We start from the raw sequence: 27,882 nt of genomic DNA on the forward strand, positions 1-27,882 counted from the left end.
AATGAGGATAAAAATTGCTATTGAACATCGAGTGCATTATGTAAACAAACTTTTGATTTAATATGAAGCTAAAACAACAAGAAACTGACAAGCACCACTGATCTACAAACTGAAGCTAACTTAAAACTTAGTTTATCTTGAAACCACAGTTTGTCAAGATAACCCACTGTAGTTCTGATGTAACGATATAGTGTGTTAGTTGGGAGGCCGGAAGGGAAGAGACGTTTAGGGAGGCCGAGACGTAGATGGGAGAAAACTATTAAAATGGATTTGAGGGAGGTAGGATATGATGATAGAGACTGGATTAATCTTGCTCAGGATAGGGACCGATGGCGGGCTTATGTGAGAGCGGCAATGAACCTCCGGGTTCCTTAGAAGCCATAAGTAAGTAACACAATTGGAGTAACAACTGAAGGAAATTTACTTCTCCTAATTTAAAAAAATGTTACCTTGAAATAGACCTAGGCCTATAATTGATTGGACACTTTGGTACATTTCACAATATACCATACTCATATGGGTCACTAAATATTTAAGCCCAGTTATCTTGCTTCAGATTGATTCCAACACTTAGATTGAATTGGATGCAAACATATTTTTCGGCACTAACAGAAACCACGTTGCCAGGACGACACGGAAGCTAACGAACAATGTTTCTATTTCTTTCCGCTAGAATCCACACTTATTCGCTCAAGTCCAGCACTTTCATTTTGGTAGATTTTGAGGGTGCTGATTTTCTCCAGGTGGCGGAATTCCCCCACCTTCTCTATACTACGATGTTTAAGGCAAGTTTCTCGGAAATAACTAGATTGCAGTTACCCCTTCTGTGCCTAGTACGGCAGCACTGTTCTGTCCAAATTTCAGGAGAGGATCCCTGCGAGGGGAGTATGATCCTTGCGGGGTGAGAGGAGAGAGTAAGCCAGTAACTCAGCGTTCTTGAAGGAGCAGGTGGATGAGGGTGGTATCAATGGCCGGCTGGGACAAGCAAGACTTAAGGTACGTTTTCCTCGGTACGATTATCGCGATGATCGTTCAACGATGATTGTGCAACGATAATCGTTTAGCACTATTTCTTTGTATTTCTTATGGAGCTGTTTTGCTTCGAGCAACTGCTGCTAGAGTCGTTAACGACGATCGTACATCTTGAATAGTCGTTCAGGAAAAGGTTTAATATAATCGTCAGTCGCTAACGTTTGTTGTAAGAAAGACGTGCATCATGGCTCCTTCGTTTTCTGGCGCGGATGGTGAAATTCTTCTCGAGGAAGTGGCGAACCATCCCTCACTGTGGCAGCTGTCACATGCGCCCTACAAGTATCGAAGGGTCAAAGACAATATATGGGCTGAGTTTTGCCAATAAAGTTGGAAAACCAAGTTATTAATTAAGTTACTTATATGATTGTTTTTTTTTTAATTATTACTTATATAATTTTTAATGTAACTTATTTACGAAAGTGCACCACAAAATGAACAAAATTTTAATATATCCAATAACTATATTATGCAACATTTTATAATTCGTCCGCACCTGTGGAGTTAACGGCTAGCGCTTCTGGCCGCGAAACCAGGTGGCCCGGGTTCGATTCCCGGTCGGACAAGTTATCTGGTTGAGGTTTTTTCCGGGGTTTTCCCTCAACCCAATATGAGCAAATGCTGGGTAACTTTCGGTGCTGGACCCCGGACTCATTTCACCGGTATCATCACTTTCATCTCATTCAGATGCTAAATAACCTAAGATGTTGATAAGCGTCGTAAAATGACCTATTTAACCTACTTGTATAATTCGTGTACAAAGTAGGCAAAAAAAATTACCTCAATGGTTGAAATGCAAACGCTCCGAGCAAAATGGTAACCAATGAGTATCGTTCAACAATAATGGTTGAACGATCATCGCGACAGTCGCACCGAGGAAAACGTACCTTCAGTCAATGGCCGGCTGGTTCCATGTCGGGGATAGGTTATAAGAGTGGGGGAAAAACTCACATACCTTGCTCAGATCTTCTCGTGAAATGCGGACAGTATAGAAGTTTCACTTGAAGAGAAGTTGTCCCACAACTAGTATAACATTAAATCTTAATCAACCGGGGATCGAACCTCGATCTCTTTTGTAAAAAAAATCACTAGCTGACAGGGAGACGAAAAGGGGACGTTAAATGAATGAATGTCTTGAAATCCAAGAATTCGTATTGCTGTCAGGTGGGACTGATGAGAATCCCATCAAGCAAAGACCGGTTGTACAGGCACGTTTCGAAACAAGAGTCCCATACGCTACATTTAAAATCGGATACGATCTTCCGGTTAGAACACAACTTACGTTACGTAAGGAAACGTAAATTATGAGGTAGAAGTTGGATGAGATTGTATAAATCGTCAAACTAATACGGCTTTTAACCCGCAACATTCAATCGCTTCTTCTAAGCACTTCTTGAGCATGTTTCCATTATCGCTGCCATTGCTATAAATTGCACTGCAGAGGGCAGGCAGCGCGGCGCTGACGCAACAGACAGACGTCTCTATAGAAACCTGTCGCGACCCGGGAGGTGACCTCGATGCCGGGAGAACATTCTTGTCGTGGATTTATGTGCGATGTTTACTGTCACCACGATCTCACAGTTTCTATATTACTTCCTCACACTTGAGACCTGAATTCAGAGTCCCGAAAATGGCTACAATGGTTACAACCCCGCATCAGACAAAAGACGTCTGTTATTTTACGGAACTGCTGCAACAAAACGTAGAAAATATAATTATGAAAGTGTGAACCTCAAAATAAGGAATAAGGGACTAATGTCTGACCATTGAAATTTCTTAAGAAATAACAAGACGGGCGTGCACAAAGGATTCTGCGGAATCCCGGTTGGGAAACGCTGCTCTATGTTCCGCAACCTTTTTCTACTCACGGCACACCCTACACAGGTTTAGACTTAACATGGTACACCAAAATGTTAATCCCCTCAAAAATATACCATGTGAATCTCCTAATATAATTACGTAATGTAATCAAATTTACTATTATTATTATTATTATTATTATTATTATTATTATTATTATTATTATTATTATCATAATTATTATTGTAAAACAAAAATCGACTCTTGTATTTATTACTAATTTACGAACTTTAATTCACTGTATAAAAATGCACATTTATGTTACTAATATTAAAGTAAATAACTCTACTCATACTTTCAATGTCATACTCGGGCCTGCTTAGCTGCACACAGGTGGCTGATCCGCGGTAGAATCGTTGACAGTGCAAGCCTAATTTCTTCATCGATGGATTTGAGTCTTTCAGTCTTTAATGATTTAATTTCAGTTAACGTCGAAAAGCCCATTTCACATATATATTATGTAGTTGAAAATGGCAATAACATATTAACTGTCATCTCAGAGATAGCCGAGTATTCACTCCTTATTGACAACCAAAATGTTTCCAAAGGCACTTCGAGAGTGTAGTATGCTCTGATCCCATTTCCTGACACAAAACAGAAAAAAGCAGCATATTTAGGGACTGCAATTTGATGAAGTTCAAGACTTTTACTACTTCGTCCATCACAATTTTCAGAGGAGATGGCAAAACAGTGGCTTCGCGGTGAATGAGACAATGGTCGCCCGTATGTTATGATATAGGCCTACTTCACGTACTTTAGCCATGAATTCTTTTACTCGGCCTGTCATAGAAGCGGCTCCATCTCTAAAACACGAATGCAATCCTCCCATGTTAATTCATTACGAACCACATATTCATTAGTTGTGCGCAACATTTCTTCACCGGTTGCTCGCTTGGGCAGTTTGCATACAAAATTGCAATTACATCCCCATCAATGTACCGAATATATGAAAGAAGTTGTACATGACCGCTAATATCGGTGGACTCGTCGAACTGAAGTGAGAACTTCTGACTACTATTTGTTTCCACCTTCATAATGTCTTGGATGTCCTTGGCCATGTCACTAACTGGGCGGTTAATTGTGTCAGCAGATAGAGGAATTTAATTTTAATTAATTTTATTAATTTCTTACAGTAATAGGTAAAAGTTCGCATCACACCTTTCACCTTGTGGAGGCACACCAGTGAGCCGCGGCACACCGGTTGCGGAACACTATACCATACTACAAATTTCCGATTATTATAATAAAATGGCGGGCCCCTAAAATTGTTGTCCAATGTACTGCTATAGAAACATGCGTCTATCATGACATAGCAAAGAACATAATTATATTGCTAAAAGAAGATTGGAAGATGAAACGAAAATTACCGAGATTCGTTTTAAAATTAGGCCTATACTAAGACAATTCCCTCTGATTGAGACTCTATCTAATCTGTGCATAATATTATCAGACATTACATCTCACTTGACGATGTGTGTCAGAGGAAGAATAACTGTTTGTATGCATTAGTGTAATATGTAGCTAATCGGCGATGTATACAATGGAGGAGGAAAGGAATTGGCCACTCTACGTCATTATCTCCTGGCCTAGTTGCCTCATAAGTGGTGCCTTTTTCGTATCACTTGTGAGGTTTAGACCCGTCTTCGGACAGTTGACTAAACAGCAATTAAGATAAAACAAGTAGAAAGGCCCGACAATTAAAGTTGGTCCACTACTGTGGAGTAACGGCTAGCATGCCTGACCGTGACCGAGAGGGCTCGGGTTCAAATCCTAGTTGGGACAAGTTACCTGGTTGAGGTTTTTCCGGGGTTTTCCTTCATCCCATTAAGAGCAAATGCTGGGGAACTTTCGGCGCTCGACCCCGGACTCATTTCTTTGGCATTATCACCTTCATCTCACTCAGACAATAGATAACCGAAGCAGTTGATATACCGTCATAAAATAACAAATTAAAAACAATTAAAGTTGGTCTTGTTGATGAACTAGTGAAATGTAAAACAGTGAGCAAGTGCGAAGTGCTCTTCAGTCTGAGAAAAGAATTCCAAAATCGTCGTTACAAGGCTGCATTATAAACATCCAGAGTGAGAAGTTATTCACTGGGATAAAGGTACTGCCTTGAAAAAAAATTTAAAAATAAATGTATACCAAAAGGAATGAAAAAAAGGTATTTCTATTATAGTAGATGCACTATCTCATAAAAGAAGGGCAGTAAACGCTACTCAACATGAATGGCAGCTTTGTCACCCAAGCAGAGACTTGTCTTTAGTGTAACTCCTCATAAAGGAACTCTAAACTTACAACAAATTGAATGACACACGTGCAGTAACAATGACAACGTTTCGAGCGCTACATCGACTTTAGGGAATTCAACAACCTGTTACCAAAACAGATAGAGATTAACATAATAATGAGTCGTCAAAACGCTTCTTCGCTTCACTTGAATGCTTCACGCTCGGCAAACGATTTAAAGCGAGTTGTGCAGATGTGACTGCAACAAAACAGGCACAGTATTCCACTGCGTACAAGTCATGTGCGTGTATCTTACATTTCTTTCGTACTTTATTTTTTATACTGTCTTTCATTCATTTATTTCTCTTCCCCTTCTTCAATTCTTTGATTCCTTCTTCAGTTTTACTTTTTCTCTTGTATTTTCTTTGTTAATTATCAAAAAGACATAAATACAAATATATTTAAATATAATCAATTAAATGGTATCTTAGAAGGAACTTTGGAAAACAAGTGCGAAAAGAGGTCCAAATCCGATTTCACAATATAATATCAAAACCAGCTCTGTTATATGGCAGTGAATGTTGGACGCTGCGGTAGGAGGAAATAAATAGAATCAACGCATCACAAATGAGATTTCTACGATCACTGACAGGTGTTACTTTGCGGGACCGCATTAGGAGCGAAGACATAAGAAATCAGTGGGAAGTTGAGGAGATGACCGCAGACGTCCAACATTATCAACGTAAATGGAGAAACCACCTTCTTAGGATGCTTGAACATCGTTCACCAAAGAGACTATCAGCGTATTCCGAATCTCACCGGACCGGTGGACAACAATGACGTCACACTGCAGCGAAATAGGAAGAAAACTGCTGGAAGGTTCGATGGCTATAATGGCGGCTGCAGAAGTTGTTGTCTGTGCTACGCTAGCAAGATTTTGCAAAATTTCCATACTGTCATCTCATTCAAAGAAAAGAGAGCTTAAACAATTTATTTCTTGAACCAGTAGTAATAACTGGTCCGTTGACATGTTCGCTCATAAGCCATTAACATATTGATTTTACGTTGTGCACATTACTAACAATACAGCAGAACCAAAGCAGAACACACCGCCATGACACAACAGTGCACGATGTCATTCGTCTGCTAATTCCCGCCTTATACAAGAACCAATCAGATTCACTGATGGCGGCTGTTGTATACTGCCACCACCTCTGCAAGCTGATGGCACCGGTGCGACACCGGTGGAACATCAGTGACGTCATCGTTGAAATTCGGAACTCCGTGATGCCATCAGATTGCTCAGCGCTGAGATTCGGAATACGCTCTATTGTGTTACCATCCACGAAGACGAAGAGATTTAGACAGACCTCACCAACGTTGGACGGACCAATTCCATTTGTAGTTCACAGACCGGAAACAACCCAAAACTGTGTATTGACAGAAGAAGAAGAAGAAGATTTTCTTTGTTTCATCCTTTCTTTCCTTCTCTTGTACCTTCTTGCCTGCTCGAAACTGGGCACGCAGCGAACCTTAGTGTAGTCAGCCAGTGCGGTTTTGGGAATTCGCCTAGCTTAAGGGTTAGTACAATAGATCTTGAAAGGTCGCTGTGCTGGGTCGTAGCACCCTCTTCAATTCCATTCCATTCCAACCTACAGAAGCGACCTGCTTCTGATACGGCTTTGTCCTTTGCCGCACTATACGCTAAAATCCGATTCCCGCGACAATAAATAACAAAGTATTGTTTACTTCAACCATCATATTTTTTACATTCTTTCTTTCGTGTCTCTTCTTTTTCTTTTTCAATTAATCTTTTCTTTATTCCATCTTCACTGTCGTTTCTCCTTTGTTTCGTTATACCTGTTTGTCTAATTCCTCCTTCCTTCATTGCTTGTATCTATCTTTTCTTCCTTCTTTTTTAATTAATTCGTTCCTTCTTATTCCTTCTATCTCTGCTCTTTTTCTTTCTCTCTCTTCCATTTTTCCATTTTCCCGGAGTCCTGAGACACTCCATATCTTATATAACATGTATCACTAAAATAAATATTCCAAAGTTTAACCAGTAAACTGACTTCTTTTCACGAGTTGCCCAAGTGTGAACTGAAGATTCCTCCAGAGTTTGGTGCACAAAACAAGTGTGAACCATATTTTATTCCACAGTTTTCTTTTCAAATTTATCGCAACGGTATCACATAGTTGTATGTTGGTGAGCCGACTGTATTTAATAAAATGTGACCATAGTTCGAATCCGACAGAATAAAATGTATTTTTTGACGAAATGGATGAGGAGCAGATTTTATTCAGATAGCCTACCGGTATTCATCTTTTTCTGTCACAATCGTATCATATTGCCCCAATCGTAGGGTAACCAGATTCATATCAATAGAAAAGAGAACACAAATCTTCAAAAATGAGGACATTGTTCGAAAAAAGAGGACAGAAAATATGAACTCAGATTTAGGTTTAAAACTACATTATACTATAAATTACGACATTTTTTACAAAATACTTACAGTACATATTTAGGCTTATATCATACTTAAAATATGTTAATATTACAAAATAATTATGATAAAACTTAATAATGATGATTTTACAGTTAGCTACATATGAAGTCAAGGGAACTATAATAAATATTAAAGAGGAAAGAAAATATATATTTAGATTTAGGTTTAGACCCGTATTATACTTAAAACTATGTCAATATCTATTTTATTACAGCATGCTTATGATAAAATTTAATAATACAAAATGATTTTAGAGTTAACTACATATGAAAGCCAAGGAAACTATAATTATTTTCAAAATACATAAAAAGACCTCACAATATGTGAATTTAATATTACGTTGTAAGCAAAGAGAGTTATGATCTTTGGCAAAGAGTATATTCCGGCGATGCTGCTGCCACCTACAGGCAAATTACATGAAAAAGGAAACAAATCAAGTAATTTAAAAATATCGGGCATACAAGTTACGAAAAGGAGGACATTTCTTCAATTTTTTTAAATCCGCCCGGACCCCGGACAAAGGCCTAAAAAGGAGGACAAAAGAGGACGTCTGGTCACCCTACCCAATCGCAACTTGGTGTACCTCTCGTGTAAGTAAGAAGTGCCGTATTCGATACCCGAATATCTAAATTAGATTTGTTTTGGGTAAATCAGCTTTGGGGTGTGTTTCATTTTAGTATATCGTCTTCTGCAAGTTTCATTCTGAATTTTCGATTCACAATAATTTGTACTTCTGCTTGCCATCTGTCACTTTCACAAAGGTGGCTTTCTTTAATATTCTGAATGTCTTGTCACATTTTTACATTTTTCATGGAGAGAGTGACTCCTGAAGATTGAAACGAGACACTAAAAAATTCTTCGGTCAAGTAGACGGATCATTAATAGAATAATCTGTTTTCTGCAATGATATAACTGTTAAACGGACAGCCTATACAGAGCAATAGCATAAAATAACGAAACATAACGCAAATCTATTTCTTGGCGTCCTGCAGCAAGCCAATCACCGCCTCATCCTATAATCTTCACTTTCACTCGATCCGGATGGCCGTGACACATATACTGTATGCAGAAGTCTGCTCCCATACTCAATCAACGGTACTTTTATATCACACGGTTTTGCTTCCTACTCTACTCTGTCAAGTTCTATGCTTCAGTGCTAAAACAGGAGCTCCAATTGCTATTTCCGTGGGGTGTCCTTCGCTTCAGGGAACTGTAGTGATGGTTTCTCCTGAAGGTGACCAGTTTCTCGCTGTTTTTGTAGTAATTTTGTGGAGGATTCGCACGCGCACACATGCACGCACACATACAAATATACAGGATGTCTCTAAATTAGACCGACGAAATTAAGGAGCAGATAGATAACCTTCGTGGAAGCATATTTTGCTAAGGAACCCATGGGCAGCGACGCTTCGTTTCATTGCAAAAAGGCGGGAACGGATAATCACTCTTTTCAGTCCAAGAGGGGTGTGTCATTGCTACTATCACTCGGTTTGTTTACGTCCGGAGCCCAGTATCATTTGGTATCAATTACAGCACGTTTGTTTACTTCCATTGGTACGACCTCTTGTTATCCGTGTTATTCGTCTACGTAGTTTAGTACTTGTACTGCACTCATTCTGTTGTAATGTCCAGTACAGTTTAATGCGTCGTTGATTTCGTTTTTCTGTACGTATTTTTTCTTTGTTTGGATTAACACATAGAATCATGTGACACAGAATCGCTTGTTATTTGCACATATCTAAGTACTTACTTTATCCCTACCTGTAATTCCTTCTTGCACTGAAACGAATCGTGGCAGCCCATGGGTTCCTTAACAAAATATGCTTCCACGAAGGTTATCTATCTGCTTTCTAATTTTGTCGGTCTAATTTAGAGACACCCTGTATAGTATCTACATGTATTTCATTATAGACATAAATCAGGTATTGTAAAAATGGTTCTAAATCACCATTTCGGTAATCCTTGAGGACACCTCTATGTTTCAGTGTTAAAAAAGACTTCTGTCGGCACTTGCGTAATCGTGAAATGCATTCTACGTGTATCACGTTGTATGTAAGAAGGGACCTGAGTGAATGACTTAGGTACTGTTTTACACTCCATGTTGGCCTCACTAGAAATTTCGTTACGTTGGTAGGACTATAAATCAGCTGTTTCATTCGTTACTTGCGGAGTGTGAAGCCTAGAAAGACAAAATTATGTGGTGAAGAATATGTTGGGCACCGTCTCACTTGAAAAACAAGGCAGACCACGTACAGAAAGGGTATCTTTCAACATTTCAACTTTTCACTAGTTTGAGTACTCATCAAAAATGAAAATAGTGATTAAAGCAAGTGACGGGATCAATACCTCAGCAAATATTCATTCATTTCGGCTGAAAAAGTCTGAAATTGTTGAGTTGCCATCTACAGAAGCATACCCTGCAGGGAAAGTACCGATAAAAAGAAAGTAGAACAACGATTTTTAGAAAGGTTTATGTGTAGCTATGTTTATATTGCTTATGAATTTAAAGACCTTCAAAAAAATTTAAATTGTTTATTTAACGGCGCTCGCAACTGTTGAGTCAACCATTTTCAAAACTGAATTTCTCCATTACAACAGTCAAAATTACGAAATACGTTCATAAAACGAAGTGTTTTTAGACTTATTTCTACCACAAAAAATGTGATTGTCTTAAGTACATGCATAATGAAATGAAACACTTTTTTTAATTATCTCGAAACTAGAAGAAAGTGACTTAGGTCCCTTTTTACAATACTAGATTCACATGCATTCATACTAGTAGATTACATACAAATCATTCGTCACATACGTAACAATCATAACTGTATTAAATACATTACATCACATAATTAGGGTCTAGTATATATTCATTATTAACATCATCATCATCATCATCATCATCATCATCATACTAACACGAAGTGGGGCAATATGACTTGTTCCAGCCTAAGCCATCCAGAAGTTTGCATAAGGTGTCCTTAATTTTTTCTTCCCGTTGGTCTACATTTGAGAATAACTGTAAAATTCTGTCATTGTCTATTCCATTTAGATACATGTTGGATTCAGTTCATTACTTATTTCTGATTTCTTCAATATGGGTTGAGTTTTTAGTTTCTTGTGGATGTTTCTTTGCGCTCTATCATATGTATTTACTTGTTTTGCTTAAAAAAATAAATCCTTCTGTTGTGATTGTTGATTTGTTTCTTTGTTTAGAAGTCCAAATTTATCATCCATAATGGAGGGCAAGTATTTCTAATGTGCCATGTATTTTAATCTAGTTTGTTGTTATTTCGTAGAGGTCTTGAAAGTTCTATTTATGACTCTAGTGACTTGCAAAAAATTAGAATTGTTGCCATGTTTTTCTCTACTTCGAAAGGTACTTAATTAATCTTGAAAGTGTTCATTGTTCGTATAATTTTGTCATTTATGACCTATAGTTAAAAAGAAACATCACATTATTTCGTTGGACAGGCCTACATAACATCGCATTACAATAGATTCATTACGTAACATGAAAGTGAATTTGTTTCTAAGTTTTCTACTTTATGTTCCTGATCAAAAGTTGTTTATTAGAGATATTTCTGTAGAATGGTTTTCTCGTTTACAAGTGTTACCGGACAGCGGAGGTCTGTTGATTTCGAACTATAGATCATCGCCGATGAATTTAGTACCTTATTTTTAAAAAGTTACCAATATTTATATCTATGAACCTCGAGTCACTGAGCCACGGGGTTTATTTGTAATAATGATGAAATACCAGGTAATAAATTACCAGGTAAATGCGCTTAGAAAGCACAACAAGCCACTGGAATCGACACCAGTCTCGGTAACCTGTTTCAAGAGCTGATGTAAAATTCTACTTTATGACTAGGACTAAGTTTGTCATTTTTCCTATTTCCGTTCAAGCGATGAATGATGAAACGCGCAATTAAAAATATGGAAAAAGCTGTTGCTAGCTGTTAAATCTTAATTTGAAACCGTCTGCGGGGAGCAAGTATCCGGTATTACTCTGGTGTTTCGTAGCTCCAATGTCAGAAGAAGCTGCAGTCTAGACGCAATCTATAAGCGATGGAGTTTCTTACCTGCGTATTGTTCACGGATAGAACACAGTGGAATTGCAAGAATTGGCTTGAGATTAAAAGCTGGCTTACTGTGTTTATGCATCGATTAAGAGTAAATACGTGCACGGCATGCAAACATTAAAGATGTCACACAAGCATATACACACAAAAGTTGCTTCAGGGTTTATGTTTGAAAATGAAAGGACGAGTCCCTCGATTATTTCCACGTTGCTTGAAAACAACAAAAGGGAATTATTTGTGCAAGAAGCTTGAAATTATAAGGTTGTTTTGTCATTAAGAAAATGGTGAAAAGCACACGGGATTTCGAAGGACATAATTATACTATTTTATTTGTTTAAGTGTTAGAAACATTTTGTACCAACACAAAACTTCAAGTAAAATAAAATTAAGAAGAGTTTGATAAAAAAGTAACTAAGCCAGCTTAAGTCCACCGCAGTGGAGTAACGGTCAGCGCGTCTGGCAGTGAAACGAGCGGGACTGAGTTCAAATCCTGGTTGGAACAAGTTACCTGGTTGGAGTTTTTTTCGGGATTTTCCCTCAACCAATTGAAGCAGAATTGCTGGGTAACTTTCGGCGTTAGACTTTGGATTCATTTCGCCATAATTAATTCAATAATAATAATAATAATAATAATAATAATAATAATAATCATCATCATCATCATCCATACAATAGCCCGGATTAAGTGTACGGTGCGGCGTGCTGCACTTGTACAACAGCGCGGCCATTCGGCTACCCATCATTCACAAAATAGGAGTGGTAAGCACAATAAGCCTCAGGCTGCAGTGTAAGCCTTCGGGTCCCTCCTCCGTACAAGAGAGAAAAAAAGTCGGCTTAAGGCTTTCAGACACTGCATTTCTCCACTACAACTATCAAGAAAGTTATAAAAATATTGCCCTTATGTCTAGAATATCGTCTCCCTGACATTGAGCATAACATATATAATAGTTGGACGTACAGTGCACGGAACCGAAAGAAGTTCCAAAAACTAGTGAAGTGCTTTGTGTGGAGTGTGACACTATATGGGAGCAGAAACATGGGTATTTCGACAAAGTGAAGAAACATTAGAAGCATTTGAAATGTGGATATGGAGAAGAATGGAGCGTGTGAAATGGGCAGACAAAATAAGAAATGAAGCTGTGTTGGAAAGAGTGGGTGAAGAAAGAATAATGCTGAAACCGATCAGAAAGATAAAAAAGCTAGCTGGGTCACTGAAGGATGCAATGAAAGGAATAGTGAACGGAAGAAAAGTTTGAGACAGAAGAAATCAGATGATAGATAACATTAAGACACGAGGATCGTATGCAGAAACTAAGAGGAAGGAGGAAAATAGAAAAGGATTGGAGAATGCTGGTTTTGCAGTGAAAGACCTGCCCTTGGGCGGAAAACTATAAATGAAATGAATATATGTATATGTATATACATATATATATTTATATATACAGTATATATATATAAACCTGTATACACACATATCCATATATAAATACAGTATATAAATAACTGTGTTTAGATAAATTCTTATTGAATTACCCAAGAAGTACGCCTCTTAAATGTTACATATTACACGCCAGACACATTCCTTACCTAAACTATAGGCCTATATCTGGCGTCGCGTGCGCCTTCTGTATATGAAGTTATGCAATCCTGTAGTTGCCAATTCCGTAAGCACAGCATCGATAATCAGATCTCAAATGCAAAATGAAATAGTGTGCCTGACAAGTCAAAAATAGTATAATAATTGTGGGCTATTGTACGGTTCGCAAATTACCCGAAAACCTATTCATCATCAGTTGTGCCCCATTGTTACAATAAAAACTTCGGTATATAATAAAATAGTACATCTCTGTCGGCTGCTATTCGATTGGGGTCGACATTTTGCAATGTCAGGTGCAATATCCCGGATAATAATAATAATAATAATAATAAAAGCCGTAAATCCCCAGTGGGGCAAGGCCTCCTGCAAGGGCAGGGGTGGCTCAAGTCTTGACCATCAGAAGAGCCAACCTGATGGTCTATTTACATTCCTAGTTCTTTGTCCACAATTTCGCTAGCACTGGTTGTTGTTGCTCCCACTCAAAGTTGGTTGACTGCGTCCTTCCACCGTGTTCTTTGGCGTCCTATTCTGGTCCACAGTCCTCCTAGCTGCAACTTGAACTCGTCCTCCCATCTGGTCCTCGGTCGTCCACGGTTTCTCCAGCCAATTTTTGGATCCCACAGTGTCGCCGTGTGTGCCCATCTGGTAGGTTGCATTCGTATCACGTGTCCTCCCCAGCGCCATTTCATCCTATTAGCGAGTGTGACAACGTCCTCTACGCCGCTTCGTCGCCGTACTTCTTCGTTTCTGATTCTGTCCTTCAGGCTTATTCCGAGTATTTTCCTTTCCATTCTTCTTTGGCACCTTCCTAATTTTAATGCCTGTTTCTTGGTGAGTGACCAGAATTGCGCCCCATATAGAAGTACAGGTGCAATGCAGCTGTTGAAGATCTGCCTCTTGTTCTGCAATTTCTGGTTCTTGTCCATTAGATGAAGGAGAGACTCCAAAACTTTCTCCATGCCGATGCTATTCGTCTATCAATTTCTTTGTCAATGCTGTTCTGAAGTGATATAGTCTGGCCAAGGTAAATGTATTGCGTGACAAATTCGATGTTCGCATTGTTGACGATCATCTGCCCTTCTGCGTCATTTGTCAGTACTTTGGTTTTGCTGGTGTTGATTTTTAGGCCTACTGCCATGCTTTCTTCGCACAATTCTTTCAGCATCTCTTCCAATCGTTTCCTGGATCTGGCAAACAGAACCACATCATCAGTGAAGCGTAGATTGGTCAGTTTTCTTCCGTCGATAGATATGCCGTGCTTGCGACCCCAAGGTAACTTGCAAAAGACCTCCTCCAATACACAATTAAAGATCTTCGGTGACAAGGGATCTCCTTGTCTCACCCCTCGCTGTATGTTGAATGGTGTTCCTTCTGTATCCAGTTTCACTTTTGTTGTGTTTCTTTGGTACAGCACGCCAAGCAGTCTAATATATTTGATTGGAACACCCTGATTCTTCAGTGCTTTCAAAACACTAATATGTTCTAATTTATTATAAAATAGTTTTACTTCCAACACAAGCTCCTTATATAAACAAATAAATAAATAAATAAATAAATAAATAAATAAATAAATAAATAAATAAATAAATAAATAAATAAATAAATAAATAAATAAACAAATAAATAAGTAAATAAATAAGTAAATAAATAAGTAAATAAATAAGTAAATAAATAAGTAAATAAAAATAATAAATAATTAAATCTTCATTGGTATTTTGTAAAAGAAAAATAAAGCGTTTAATATGAACCAGTGTTAATCTTCCTTGATCATCACTTAACTTGCAGAGTGGTCTATTTTCAGAAAGAAGACGACATGATTCACCCTTGAGTTACAGATGTTTCAACTCTGACCTAGCATTGAAATCTTCCAGGAACAAATACTGCAGTTTCGATATGAAGCTATAAAATTCAGGTTTGCAAACTATCCAATTACAGACCATACTGTATGTTCCTACGAGAGGAACCGTCGAGAAAACACCACTCAGCTAGCCAATGACTACTTTTCTTGTAATAATCCCAATCCCTTTCTCGTTACTAGAATACTTATTCATCATTACATCCTGTCAGGTTCTGAAGAATTGCTCTTGGTAACGGATCCTCCAAATAGGTTTTCTCGTTCCTGTTTCCCTCTCTTTCTTGTCGATGGAGCCGACATTTAGCTCCGAAACTTTGGATGTCTTTACAGCCCAGAAATCTGGCACAAATATTTACAATGTCAGCCTGTACTCAATTTTGAGTCATATTTATGAGACAAATATGCAAGATTAAAAATGTATTTATCGATGGAGTCAGTATGTAGCTCCGAAATATTGAATATCTTTACAGATAAGACACGATGTAAATACAGTAAAACTTTGTTAATCCGGACCCCGACAAGCCGGACTTCGCTTAATCCGGACAGGCAAAAAACCGATGGGTTTGGAAAAATTAAAGAACATTGTTTTAAGAGTTTACTTTTATACACTAGAACCATGGAATTACAATATTACACCTATAGTGCATTTAGGCCTATGCCCTTTAAATGCACCGTAATAAACGTGTTTTGTTGCTACAGTCGGAGTTTTAATGCATTTCCTACTGTTCTTTTAGGTTATTTCAGTTAATCCGGACTTTCGTTAAACCGGTCAACTTATCCTCCCAATTACTTTATCCAGAAATCTAGCACAAATATTTACAATGTCAGCTTGTACTCAATTTTAAGCCTTATTTATGAGACAAATGTGCAAGTTTAAAAATGTATTTATCGATGGAGTCGATATGTAGCTCCGAAACATTGAATGTCTTTACAGACACAACACGATGTAAATACTGTACCCAGAAATCTAGCACAAATATTTACAAGTTAGCCTGCACTCAATTTTGAGCCTTATTTCTGAGACTAATATCCCAGATTTCAAATTTATGTAAACAGGAAAGTATCTCGATTCTCGTCAGAGAATATTACATGGTAAAGTTGCGTGATAAAGAGCAAACATTTTTCTTCGCTATGTACAATGAAAAACGAAAATGTGACCGAAATAAGCTGTATAGACTGCACCTGTCGGTAAAGTCTGATTTAAATAATAGGCAATTCATTGTAATATGAGTGACTATATAATTGCTGTATACTAAATATTGATACAAAGGAGAGAATAATATCCAAGAAATAGAAGTCCGTTTTTAATGGCAGCAATAAAGTTGATCACATATGCGTGTACCATTAGAATACTGGACTCTGTTTATTACCCAACAGCTTCTCGCATTACGACTTTGGAAGTTTTAACGCGACCAATAGAATTACATCATAAATGAGTAGCGCATTACAATAAGAACTTTATGAGCACCTTGTAGTGAGGTCCATGTTAACAAATGGCTGTACGACAAGACAGTACTGCCTCTGGTAGCTCGAATTTCTGTACCAACAATCAGGGCACCACACAACTTATTCCTACAGTGGCAATAAAACATTTCTACATCTCATAGCTATTAATTTCTTGGGCCGTGTTCGGTACATTTCAACATCATAAATTATCGCAGTGGAAGAAAGCTATATGAATGTTATATATTTTCCATTACATTTATTTTTTTTTTTTCCAACTCTTTTCTTTTCGTAGCCTATAGCATTTCGCTACTAATTAGTAATAAATAAGAGTTTTCTTGATATTTCATTACGTTACGTAATAAAGCTGCAATTCGGCATAATGACTTGCAATTGGAGTCCGTCTCAAGGGAGTCAGTTCGAACCTCGAGGCGTTATCTGCATAAGATTTATAGACATTCTTACTTTTAATTAATACCTTCCACCATGTTGCTAATCCATTAAGAAAACGCCTCATTTCAATTCCTGAAATTTCGTAACAACCCACAGATGTGAACTTGAGAATGACAAATCAGTTTGTGACCTTAATCTTAAACGACAAACTTTTGTTTAATGTCTGTCTTCTGTGGACACTTCGGATTTTTTTTTTTTAACATTACAATGTTATTTGAATATTTTCATAATGACAAAGCTACAAAATTAAGATCTCATCCTTCGTGTATACATTTGTTGTTACCACATTCCATTTATTTTGTTCTTGAAAGTGATTCGCAAAAAGTTGTTAAAAGAGTAAAAGGGTAAAGGTTGCCGTAGGACCCGTGGTTTGTGGAATCAATGCCGGGTCGGGACAATGGATTACCAACGGCAATAAAACTCCTTAGAAGGTTTTCTTCAGAAAAAATGATGCAGAGAGATCCTTTTATATTAGCGTAATATAATTCTGGTCCTGAATGAAATTTTTCCAGGCAAAACTTATCTACAATTCAACGCTTGCATTAAATTCAACTCTGAAAATAGCAAAATGTACTTATAAGATGGACAAAGTGTGCGTATTTGATTGTAGTCTATTACTTCCCATTTAGAGGAGGGCTCGGACCGGGATCTGTTCTCGCACGCAGGCGCTCGGTTGGGCCCACTGTACTACCCGGGATGGAATGGTGTACATGTCCTAAGGCCCCAAGGGCTACAGATTCCTCTGCGCATAGCCACAGAACTCCTCTACATTTATTTTGCTAATGTAACATAAAATATAAATAAACAGAAAAAATTTAGCTTGCCCCTGAAAGAGTAGAACTCGTGCTCAGGAGCGGATTCCTGAATTGAAATTAAGAAGTATATACAGTAATACAATTTGTCTTATGCCTACTACGCAATAAGAATATATAAATTTAAAGTTATAATTTTTCCATTTTTATAAAATCCATACATAACTTTTTAAATTGAATACTAGAACTATTAGAATTGACAAGATTAGGATATTTAAATATAAAATTGTTATATATTCTTGGGCCTAAATTACTACAATGATTAAATACTGTAGCAGTGTTGCATTTTGGTTCAAACAATCTTAAAGAATTCATACCTTTTGTTTCATAACTATGCGAATACAATTCAAATATATTTCAATTTATATATATATATATATATATATATATATATATATATGAATTTTATTAATACAATATAATAAATTTGTCTTATTTTAAGAACATTAAAGTCTAAAAGCAATTTCTGAGGTGGAAAATCAATAGGTTTGTGAAGACGTATTTTAATTATTTTCTTCTGTAATAAATAAAAAGGATTAAAATTGGATTTACATAAGCTACCCTATTCAGTAATTCCATACATAATTACCGATTGAAATAAAGTTAAGTATATTGTGCGTAATAAACTTATTGTTAAGTAATTCCTCAATAAAAAATAATCTATTATTTTACGTAGTTTATTACAAAGGTAATTAATGTGTTGGTTCCATTTTAAATGATTGTCAAAAATTATGCCTTAATACATGATCCCTTATCTTCCCATATTGGCCTCAAGATCATTAAATGCTCTTTAATTGAGTCCGTCAACACTTTACTACCGTCAGCAAGGAACCATACAGTTGAGACCATCTGAAACGACTCATTTTCAATAATTTGTACTCAGAAATTCAGCTTATTCACGAATCGTTGAATCTTATCCATACTAGTCAGAATATTTTAATTCCTACCTAGCATTTTTCTGTTAAGCTCATTCAAATGTACGAAGATATCGGAGAGGTATGCCAACTTAAATACCCGTTCATCATCTGCAAATAAATCCGCGTTCTCATGTCCCCCGACAGTCAAAAACGCAAATACCTCCTCTTTAAGTTCAAACATTCGCGCTAACACTTTACCTTGTGATAATAACCATCGCACTTTTGTATGTAGCTGGAGTGTAGTGTGCTCTGATCCCTTTCCTGATACAAACTGGAAAAAAGCCGCGTATTTAAGAACCGCGATTTGATGAAGTTCACGACTTCTACTAATTCGTCCATCATAATTTTCAGAGGAGATGACAACGACTTAACAACAATAGTTCTGCGGTGAATGAGACAATGGTCGCTCCATATGTTACGATTTACTTCACGTATTTTAATCATGAATCCTTTCACTCCGCCTGTCATAGAAGCGGCTCCGTCTGTACAAAACCACTATCACAATCATTCCGTGTTAATTCATTACGAACCACATACTGTATCGACTAGCTGTACGAAATATATCTCCACTGGTTGCTCATTCGGGTAGTTCTTTGCGAAAAAAAAAATAAATAAAAAAATTAATAATAATAATAATAATAATAATAATAATAATAATAATAATAATAACTTACAATTACATTCCCATCGATGTACCGAATGTAGGAAAGAAAATATGCGTGACCGCTAATATCGGTGGACTCCTCGACCTGAAGTGACAACTACTGACTGCTCTTTATTTTTTCCTTCATAATGTCTTCGATGTCACTGGACATATCAGTAACTCGGCGGTCGATTGCGTCATCAGAGAGAAGAATTTTTTTAAATTTCACTAGCAGCTTCTGAACCTGGGATTATTTTCACCACTTCTTTACAGGCTGACACTAACAACGTTTCAACTATTGCACGTGTTTTTTGGTCTTTACGATAAGTTCGGCTACCTTATAGCTAGCTTCCTGTACTTTTTGCGAAACACAAACCGACGTTGTCATGAGCATTACTTGTTTTTTATTTTGTTCCAACAACCGACCAAAGTAATTCACATATTTGCTTGACAGAAAGAATTTTTTTTTAACAAAATGTTTCAATTTACTGGGAACCATAGCAGCATTACCGAGTTTTTCACTACATTCAACAGACTCGGGGATTGGAAATGTTTTTTCACCACACTATTTTAATTTAATTTTAATTAATTTTCGCGTCACACCTTTCACCTTGTGAAGGCACATCAGTGAGCCGCGACACACCGGTTGCGGAACACTGGATTAATCGATTAAAGGCATCCGGTTAATTAATCAACATTTTCAGTCGATCGACAGCGCTAGTATTTTTATTTCGATCCAGTTTTGCGATCTAGGTAATATTTACACGAAAAAGTTTATTTTATTCATGTAGCATATTTTTCATGACGTGTTGGCAACACTGGACAGTGAAGAACAAGAACGTAGTGTACGACGATCACACCACAGTCTAGTATATACAGTCACGAAGCTTGAGATGATTTTTTTGCAAATCTCGCGGTAGTTGCTAGCCGCTTGGAGTGCTGTGAGTACTAGGAACAATAGACTGTGCCACAGCCATCGTGATCAAATACACGCCGTAAGGCAGACCATGTAACTCGCTTAACCCGATCACGAAGGGCGGCGTTTCAACCATATAAATTAGTTGGAATGCATAAAGAGTAACCTATATTTCTCTAAAATGTAGTGTAATTGCATTAATAAAATTTAAAACAATGTTTATGAGACACTTCAGACATAATTCACTTGCGAATTAAGGTGTAATATTATTTTCGGTGTGAAAATTATGTTGTTGGTAAGTGTAATACTTGCCTTTATTTCGATTAAATATTGCGAAATTCTTGTACGTTCATTTATGCACGATTCAATCATTTTCAGTTGCACCGCACGGATATTTAGATATGTTGAAATTATAGGTTATGTTTACTGTACCAGTTACCCCTTTCTGTCAAAATTTAGTGATCTCCAATGCCCTGCCATTACATATTATGTATGCTATGTCATATGGAAATTATAGGTTATGTTTACTATATTTAACTTATATTTCTATATTCGCAATTATACATTATAATTAAACATAATGTCACGTATGATACCCCGCACATTCAATTTGTCTGTAATTTAATACTACAATTGAGTACTGAATTACTGTATTTAGTCTATCTACTACCTAAGAGACGAAGTAACACAATCGTACGTACACTAATTTCATAGGAGTGGATGGTAAATTTTCTGTCTATAATTAAGGAAGGTATATGTGCTAAATTAAAATCACAATATAAATTATTGTTTATTAAACCTCAAAATAGCTTCAATTCTAAACTTAAAATGTTGATGCGAACAGATTATGTTAACATATAAAATTCTCTTCGCATTAAAATAACACAGTTTTATAATTATTATTTCTGTAACATATTATGCAACAAGAAGTAAACGGAACTTATGGACACATTACACTAAATAAAACTTAGCAATGATACGCAATAAAGTTATAATATTATATTTCACTGATGTCCATACACTGAAATAGAAAACCCGAACATATATTACGGCCTGGTCTAGATCGAAAAGGCACTGACTGTGCCGTATTTCGCAGTTGTGAAAAGTTGTGTAAACTGTGAAATGTTCGTTATCGGTTGTAATAACTGTAAATGGCTAAAATACAATAACATGAATAATAATATGGGACAAAGAGACGTTTGTAGTACTATAAATTGTAAGAAAAAGAGGTTAGAGTTATCCTTCTTCCGAAAGACCCAGGAAGGTGATTTTATAAAATATAATATATACTTTATGAAAATAATAGGCTGTATAAACCTTATGTATTTCATATTTCAATAGTGGAAGGAAGATGTTAATTTTTTAAAAGAACACGATATCGAAAGTACAATACATTTTATCGTTTGCTAAGGAAAGGGTCTGTGATGAGGCGATAGTAGCGATCCTGGTAGTCAGCAACTATCTATGGATGCATATTTAGTAAGTATTGAGCTTCGTGACTGTACGTTCCTGTTGTTCTCTGTTCACGGTTATAAAAATGAGACTCAGCCTTCCGGGCCGGTACACGCATAACAGCATCTGCTCGATATCGAACCACTATACCAATTCATGAGAATCCCTCAGTTGTCCGAACTACACGCCGCGCCGGCCGGGTCTGTCACCACGTGTTGGTCCACATGTCACGCGTCCTGGCCAGTACGAGGTATTGCTCTCAACAACGCCGCGATAAGAAGTCGCCGCACTTAGCTCTTGCTTGCCCGCATATAGCCCGGACACGGATTCTCTGTAATGTGCCAGCGAGTCTATCTGTGGACATTAATTACTGCAGCAATACAGAGACTTCAAGGCGGCCGAAACATTCGCGATTAGAGGACGAAATTAATCATGCCCCTATTATACTGCAATCATTATAAAAATAGAGAGTACTTACATAAATGACCAGATAAAAGATACCTCTGATCTTAAACGCGTTAGACTTCATTATATATGCATAACATTAATAATTACAAACGAGCTTGTTGAGCGTTTAGCAGATCTGTGAATCTTGTTACCTCGTTTTAACCAAATCACATAATTATTAATGGTCTAATTTTTGTACAACATTTTAAGTAGTGGTTTTGAACGTAATCATCGTCGCAGGGAATACAAAACAGTCGCTCGTTATCCAGGTACTTCTAGTACGCAGAGTTCTCACGCCGGACAATTACGAAATATCGAATATTATCCAGTCGCTATTAAATCGACTAAAGATTCCCACAGGAAGAGAGTGAGAAGAGGATTTACAGTAACATAAAATTACTGAAAGCTAAGATAAATTGCGAAATACAGCAAATAGACAAGAAACTGAGATTACAATATCAACTAATGTGCCAGTAGAGAAGGTCTCAACTTGCGAATTCCTCTGCCTGACAATCAACTCCTATCTGAATTATATAGATCACGTGCACCATCTCTCAAATCAACTGTCAAATTCCGCCTATTTAGGCCCTAAATTATCTCTGCAACAGGAAAACTCTTATGTCTTGCTAGTATAACTAGGACATCTATTCCAGGACAAAATATAATACAGGGTGATTCACGAGGATTTACCATCCCTTACGGAGCTTATTTACGAAGAGACTCTGAGCAAAAAATGTTATATACGAGTCACATTTGTCCTAATCTCAATATTTTCAGAATTACACTAATTTGAAGTTGTTTGTAAAATACCATTATTTTTTAGTTTTAAGGGTAAAAGAATATTACAGATAAAGAATGAACTATTCACGAGTATAATTTATTTAATTAGGCCTAGCTAGTATTCTGAAGCTAAAAATGTGTTGTGAATTCCATAGTTACTTCGCAGATATATATTTTTTCGATATTCAACTTCACAGTTACATTTTCTTACGCATTTATCACAACAATTGCTACAAATCACGCCACTCTCGTAAATTCTTTAAGACTGTACATTCGGATGCATAATTAAACTATAAAGAATCACGTTCCTAAAGTCGTATGATTTGTAACAATTTTTGTGATAAGTGCGTAAGAATGATGCTATTTTCAGTTAAAAATTGAAAAACAGAATCTATTCAAAGCAATTAACAACACATTTTTAGTTTCAGAACACTAGCCAATTAAAGAAATGACACTTCTGAATAGTTCATTCTCTATTTGTAATATTTTTTTACCCTTAAAACTAAAGAAAAAAAGTATTTTACTGAGAACTTCAAATTAATGTAACTTTGTAAATATTGAGATTAGAACAAATGTTTACATGCCATTTTTTGTTCAGAATGTCTTCGGAAATAAGCTCGTGACGGTAAATCCTCGTGAATCACCCTGTATAATCTCTTGGGATGCAGCAGATAAATAGATACAATTCTTGTCCTACAAAAACGAATAATTAGAATCAATTTCAAAATTAAGCTTCGCCATTCTTGCAAACGTCTATTCAAAGAACAAAAGAATCTTACAGTTCCGTCCATAATTAACTTCTAATGTGCACAATAAGCTTTCAGACATAAAAATTTATTCATGACAAATTCTGATTATAATTCTTACGATATTCGAAGGTTTACGATTGGTTATGCTTCTATATTACACATTAATCCTGTATCTTTTTTTGTAGTATTAATATTTTCTTAACATTTGGGTCATTACCCAAAACAAGAAATTCTCATCGTGGGTCTAGAACTGTGACTAGATAACTTCAAATCTAATGCTGTGCGGTGGACTGAACTTCGACGTAGCTCAGTGGTTAGAGCATCTGGTACGTAGAACCAAGAACCCGGGTTCGATCCATGGCGTCGGAGCGAATTTTTCTCCTCTAATAACCATTGTTACCATAACAGATACTTATATTCTGTATGACCAAAAATTAATCTTTATGTAGATTCTTCGGCCAACAGCATATATTACTGTGGAATCCCAGCCACCAAGTCACTCAATTGAGTGCGCTCCTTGTATAATGACAGTTGACTTAATATATGTCAAGATATATGTCGAACTTGGAGTGAGGCCACAAAGGGAAAAACACTAGAGGAGAGGGATTCGACTCGGTGCTGTGGATTGAACTTCGAAGTAGCTCAGTAGTTAGAGCACTTGGTAAATAGAACCAAGGATCCAGGTTCAATCCCCGGCGCCGGAGCGAATTTTTTTCCTCCAATAATCATTGTTACCATAACAGATATATTCTGTATGACCAAAAATTAATCTTTACTTAGATTGAAATCTAATATTTCGAGGTAATCAGGAAATAGCTTTTCTGCATCCAACCTATTTATTGTCTCTATGTGTAATAATGCTGTGTAGCAGATTTTTAATAATCTATTTAGCTTAAGAAATCATAATGGATTTCTTAGCTTAATACCTATGTCTATTTTAAATAACCTATTGAAGTAGATAACCCAAATATCGAGTTACTAGTACCGGTATCGAGTTATTGTATTAGACCTGCGATATATGTTAGATTTAATATAAGTCAAATAACTATCAACACCTGTAAATAAATTTAAGGTTCCAGTTTTTTTTATAAAAAAATCTCTTTTAGTATCTTTTTTCATATGAATTCTGCAGGCCTATATACTTTCCAGTTAAAATTTGATTTATACCTAGAAATTTAACACTACTATTCTAATCGTTAGAATTCAGCATATTTTTAAATCCTCAATTCTGGCCAAATTTATGGATGAAGGATTAGCTGTACACTAGTCATTAATTACAATTATATAGTAGTATTAATGGTAATTCAATTCGAAATCAATTGATATAATAATAATAATAATAATAATAATAATAATAATAATAATAATAATAATAATAATAATAATGATAATAATAATGTTTTATTTTCGCTGGCAGAGTTAAGACCATAAGGCCTTCTCTTCCACTCAACCAGCCTTAATCAATACAATACATAAATTTAAATTACAAATATTTACACTACACTTAAAAGGTTCTCCAGCAATATTCTTCACTACACATTTATTTAAATTTAGATAAATCTATAAGGTAAAGTAGTAACTTAATTTATGAGCTAATTTAATTCAATGAATTATAATTAATTTAATATTTGAGTTAGCTAGTAAAATGATGAAAATTAATTTAATATAAGCTTACTAGGACTATGTTACAGGGAGAATATACATATTTCTATTTCTATAATGAGAATATTAATGTAATTGCCATTACAGGTTTTGTAAATCTATTTAGAGAAATTAATGATAATAATAATAAGAATGGACAGATGTTAGTTTCATTATAAGTAACAAATATTAATCATCAATTCATCTGTTAAGTAAGAATTTATGTAATTTTGACCTAAATGAAGTTATTGTCCAACAACCCCTTATATCACTCGGAAGCGAGTTCCAATTTCTAGCAACTGAAACTGTATAGGATGAAATATTGCAAACAGTCCTCACAGTTACTTCTAAATAATCCGCATATAAATTGAAGCTGATATTAACAGAAAAAGATAAGTGTTAACTTTTAAATGTGCGTATGGAGAAGAATGGAGTATGTGAAATGGGCAAACATAATAAGAAATGAAGCTGTGCTAGAAAGAGTTGGTGAAGAAAGAATAATGTTGAAACTGATCAGGAAGAAAAAAGAGAAATTGGCTGGGTAGCTGGCTAGGAAGAAACTGCATACTGAAGGATGCTCTGAAAGGAAAGATTAAATGAAGAAAAGTCCGAGGCAGAAGAATATATCAGATAATAGACAATAAGATATATGGATCGCATACGGAGAGTAACAGAAAGGCGGAAAATAGGAATGCTAGGTTTGCAGTGAAAGATCTGTCTTCGGGTAGAAAACTCTGAATGCGATTATTGAAGTTATTATTATATACAATAATCAGGCTTAGGATCCGTGACACTTTAGCAACCAGTGTACACACATCTTAACTATAGAGTTCCTTGAACATAGTAGACAGACATACTGCCAATGTAAATAACGACGTCAGTGTGTTGCGATTCTACTGTTAATAGTACAATCTAGTGACAGTGGAAAATGAAGTAGGTCACATACCTCACAAGTTTTCATGTCGCTCGGCGACGTTGAAGGCGTTAGCGTTACAATGAACTATTTGAATTTTTGCACCTTTTCAAAGAATAAATTTCCAATTATTGTACTTACATTTCGTACTATTTTATGGTCACGAGACAATCTTATACTTTATTTTTTCTGGATTTATTATTATTATTATTATTATTATTATTATTATTATTATTATTATTATTATTAGGTCAATGCAGATAAGTAGTCTGTATGTTAACGTGACAATTTCATGAATAACCTAGGACGAACATTTTAATAAAACATAACTATATTTAATCACTTTATCCGATACAAAATGACATGTCTGGTTCAATAATTCTATAATAAAACAGAAAATAAATTCAAGTTGTAAATAATGACAAAATCCATTTTACAGATATTAGCAGAATTACCTGAATTAAATTATGAAACTAAACACTTTTTGTTATCAGAAATTATTATTGCGTCGCTCTGAGGGAACTTAATTATTTTATATGACACTGCGTGAGAAATGAACATATTTATAAATTGTTTAAAGTAATATTTTCTTCCATTTGGTCGACCTGGTTGGCGAGTTGGTATAGCGCTGGCCTTCTATGCCCAGGTTGCGGGTTCGATCCCGGGCCAGGTCGATGGAATTTAAGTGTGCTTAAATGCGACAGGCTCATGTCAGTACATTTACTGGCATGTAAAAAAACTCCTGCGGGACAGAATTCCGGCACATCCGGCGAGGCTGATATATAACCTCTGCAGTTGCGAGCGTCGTTAAATAAAACATAACATTTCCATTTCTTCCATTTTTGTGTCAAGTATAATTAATAATTATGTTTATTTAACAATTCTTCACCATTTACAGTGAAGATCAGAGCCCAAATACATTTAACGTACACTTGAGCGAATTTTGGAAATTCTAGTTTCATTATCACCTAAATTTGGAAACAATCCACTTCTTCATTTTTTTTAACGTTGTCAGAAATGTGACAATGAAAAAAAATCATACTCTTAAATAAAATTAACGATGGCCACGAGAGAAATAAGTGATAGTTTATCTTTATATGAATACCAAATTTGCAAAATTTCAATTCTGTGTTTAATAAAAAAATGTCTTTTTCGCAATTATAGCGGATAAATATTAATATTTTTGGTTCATATCACATTAAAAATTTAAAATAAATCGAATACTTAAAATAATATCATCTTCTATTTTGAAGGCTTTCTGCATTTGTTGCTAGCATCTATCCGGAATTGAATCCGGTTCCTTTTAGCTCTCTAACTGTAGAAAATGTAGATGTTCTGGGTTAAACGGAAAGTTGTAGGTTACTGGAACAAGTTTATTAGTAATTCTTTCGTCTCCTTGCCAATCGACATTCCGAAGTTGTCCCATTGCCCATCTATCACCGCCCGAAGAGGTGTGAGGCACATAGCATCGTCATCAACTCTCGGTCTAACCTCTGACTTGGACTAGTAGTTCTATTTTATTTTATCTCCACAAGACATATATTTCTATTCCCTGTC

The 27,882-nt window shown here is 36.1% G+C and overlaps 1 protein-coding gene across 1 annotated transcript in view; it reads left to right on the forward strand.

Moving 5' to 3' along the window:
* Positions 1 to 27,882, forward strand: part of sr (stripe) — a 1,127,550-nt gene that overhangs the window by 350,007 nt on the left and 749,661 nt on the right. The window lies entirely within an intron of this gene.

The sequence above is a fragment of the Periplaneta americana genome, chromosome 4, assembly GCF_040183065.1.
Source record: "Periplaneta americana isolate PAMFEO1 chromosome 4, P.americana_PAMFEO1_priV1, whole genome shotgun sequence".
Lineage (NCBI taxonomy): Eukaryota > Metazoa > Arthropoda > Insecta > Blattodea > Blattidae > Periplaneta > Periplaneta americana.